Genomic DNA, 3,308 nt, shown 5'->3' on the forward strand with positions numbered 1-3,308 from the left:
GCGGCATACATGTTTATGTATCTCACCTCTCACCTGCAGATCATAAACAATTACCAAATAAAAAAATTGCATTGTCACGTACAGTATAAAACCTTTTTATATACTGTACATAAAAAGTAGGTTATGATGTGATTTCACTATAACAGACAAAAAAGGATTCTATGCCCTGATAGGAATAAGTGCTTTAACTTAATACTACATAACCAAGAATGCACAAGAAACATGTTAATATGTAATAAACTGTGAACATTAAACCCTCAAACACCACCTGATTACCTGAAATCTGTTTGTATTCTTCCTAGTCAGGTGTGCATGATATAAAACAGGTATGGACATGCCATGTTATCATTGTGAAGAGGTAACAGAGTCAAGTGAGTCCACCAGAATGGAGTTTAATTATACAAGAATAAGTGAGTGGACACATGAGCCAGTGTCCATGGTGTTCATTTTTTTATGTGCCCTCGTGTATGTATATCTGAGTGTGTTTCTGTCCGTGTGTGTGGGTCTTACTTCAGCAGAGCTACGATACGACACTTCCTGCTGCAGTAGCTCCCCTCTATGGCTGATCACCAGAAGTACAACTCTTTTCTCCTCTGCTCTCTTCTCTTCTCTTCTCTTCTCTTCTCTTCTCTTCTCTTCTCTTCTCTTCTCTTCTCTTCTCTTCTCTTCTCTTCTCTTCTCTTCTCTTCTCTTCTCTTCTCTTCTCTTGCTTTCAGTCCCTCAGCCCATTGGGAGCAGAAACAGCACTCTTTCCACACTCCACTGCTTAACACACACACACAAACACACACATAACTTATTAGTATACATGCACACTGCACTCCGCTCTCCATCCACACACACTATGTGCCAAGGTACAGTAATTTTATATTTGTGACATTTCCTTATACCCTCTCTAGAATTATAGACAATTGCCTGATGTGAGGAAATGTTTTGGTCTACATTATTCATCTTTTTACATGTAACAATCCTAATCATTAGCAATTGGTTACTATTTCAGTGATCTTATTTAAAATCATTTGAGAGGGGTGGGTGATGTTCCTGCATGCTGTGCACTGTCAATGTCTCCATATAACAATTATGAAACATTTACTTCAATATTTATTAACTTTGAGAGCAGTCTTAACAATTCACATTGTCTCAGGGTGTTTCATGGAACCCAAACATTAACCCTTTGGGATGAGTGAAAAATGAAAGCCAAAAAAAACACAGAAATACTCCTAAAACCTGCCTTGAAAATTTTAGAATATAATTTAATTTTCTGCCACTGATACATACTACACCAACATAAACATACTTAAATACATATAAGGATATTTAAATACATATAAGGATGCTTAAATAGCAACGTATTTGTACATATTAACGTAAATGTGCATGCTGTATGTATAGGCCTATATGATACACAATTATATCCATTACATGCATAGCCAGTGAGAAGACATTAGAGCCACCTCTGTGTCACAGCCAATGAGGCATCATTTAGACATGAGGAGAGCTGTAATTGCTCACAGTTGATGTGTTGAGCGAGTGTGTGTTTGAAGAGGCTGGCATGGATGTTTGCATGTGGCTGTGTGGGTTGGCTTGGGAGGGTGCCAGAAAAGCAGCAATAAAATCAGAGGAGGGGATAGAGGGAGGAAAAGAAACATTTGAGAAAAGAGGGGAGAAAAGAGCTAATCTGTGATTAAAGTTGTTTTTCGTGCTCAGGGACGCGGAGCTGTAGAGCGGGTATCCTCGATTCCTTCTTCTATTTTTTTCTTCCATTATTTTTTCCCCTTGTCGTCATCATCATCATCATCATCAAGGTTACTGCCATACAATAAGATTTGGTACCATTCAGTTTGGTGTATGCCTCCATACCGGCACAGAGAGTATCTGTGATGTGGTGTGGTGTGCTCGTCCTCTACTTTCCATTTGGACCACATCAGGATGGAACTTTATTTGGACTCCTCATGTCTTTCCCATCATGTCCGCTGATGGCTGTGTAAAATGGCTGACACGCCTGTGTCAAAACGCATGGCTGTATTGTCTTTTTACAATAGGCCATAAAATTTCCCCAGAATCCTGTGCGCTCATGCCTAAAGGCTCCTATTTATGTGGACCTATAAATCAAAGGCGTATGAGAATTTTGACATTTACACGTCAGACCAGTCATAACAAGTCATGTACGGTGTGATGAATGCGCTCTGGTGTGGGCTAAATGTGACCGTAATGCTCAAATGTGCTTCGTAGATGTGCAAAAGAGCGCTTGTCTGTTGAAATGCGGTGATCCAACAACGCAGTAGGAGCAGTTCGGACGGGAGAGGGCGGAGGGGGATCGAGCCTCACAGCGCTGCAGGAGACAGGGCCCAAGGCCCCCGTCTGCCACAGTTTAGCATCAACAGCAATTAAGAGACCTCGTTACAAAATGAAATAATTACAGAATATGAGGACTTAAAGTTTATGATTCCTGTGCATGATATGATTTTATAGGCCCTCAGATCTACAGACATGAGCCAAACTAAATTCTCTTGATTCCTGCTTTACTCCCCTCTGCAGTTTCCCTGCTCTCTCTTTTCTCTCTCTCTCTCTCTCTCCTTCCCTCTCTCTCCTTTTCCCAAACGATAAGTTGACAAAGCGAAAGAATGGAAAATGCACCTTCCATCCAATGGCTGGCTGAAACTAATACTGCAGGCCTGCAGTGTGTGTGTGTGTGTGTGCTCTCGGCTCTCGGTGCACACACCAGTTCTGATTTCCCAGGACTGCGTGCAGGACAGCGGACATTCATCACGCCACTGCCTCCAGTGCTGTTGCTCAGACGAAATATTTGTACATTACAAGAGGAGCCCATCTTGTGCGCTGCAGTCTGGAGCACCCCCCCCCACCCCCCCCTGCTTCCTACAGACCCAAACATTTACTTCCCCTAAGCTGCAGTTTGATTAGGGTGACAGTGGTGTAATTCTGTGTAATCAAAGACCAAAAAATCAGATTACAATTGAAAAACAACAAATATTCATAATATATCACACATTTGAAGATTTGGAGATCTGAAATCCATGGGATAGACTGTGCTTATGTACATATTTTCTGTTCTAGTAAACATTCATGAAACCATGTAAGCAAGGAATTTGAGAATGAGAGAACTTGATCACACATCCTTAACACACAGATGTACACACACTCACGTACACACACAATAAAAAAAAGTGTGGTTTGCGTGTCAGAGGTGGGTGTCCGGGACTGCGATGTGAAGGCTGTCCCTTTTGATGTCCAGCCCAGTATTCCTATTTCCTGTCTGTCCAGAACCTGGCCGCGGTGACGTGGAGCGA

General features: G+C 41.8%; 1 long non-coding RNA gene across 1 annotated transcript in view; it reads right to left on the minus strand.

Moving 5' to 3' along the window:
• Window positions 1-396: 396 nt before the first annotated feature.
• The window catches only part of LOC121713687, a 72,684-nt gene continuing 69,772 nt past the window's right edge, over window positions 397-3,308 (minus strand). Inside the window, exon 5 of the long non-coding RNA XR_006032915.1 lies at window positions 397-762. This is a non-coding gene — a long non-coding RNA (uncharacterized LOC121713687). The remainder of the gene's footprint in view (window positions 763-3,308) is intronic.

The sequence above is a fragment of the Alosa sapidissima genome, chromosome 7 (genome assembly GCF_018492685.1).
Source record: "Alosa sapidissima isolate fAloSap1 chromosome 7, fAloSap1.pri, whole genome shotgun sequence".
Classification (NCBI taxonomy): domain Eukaryota; kingdom Metazoa; phylum Chordata; class Actinopteri; order Clupeiformes; family Clupeidae; genus Alosa; species Alosa sapidissima.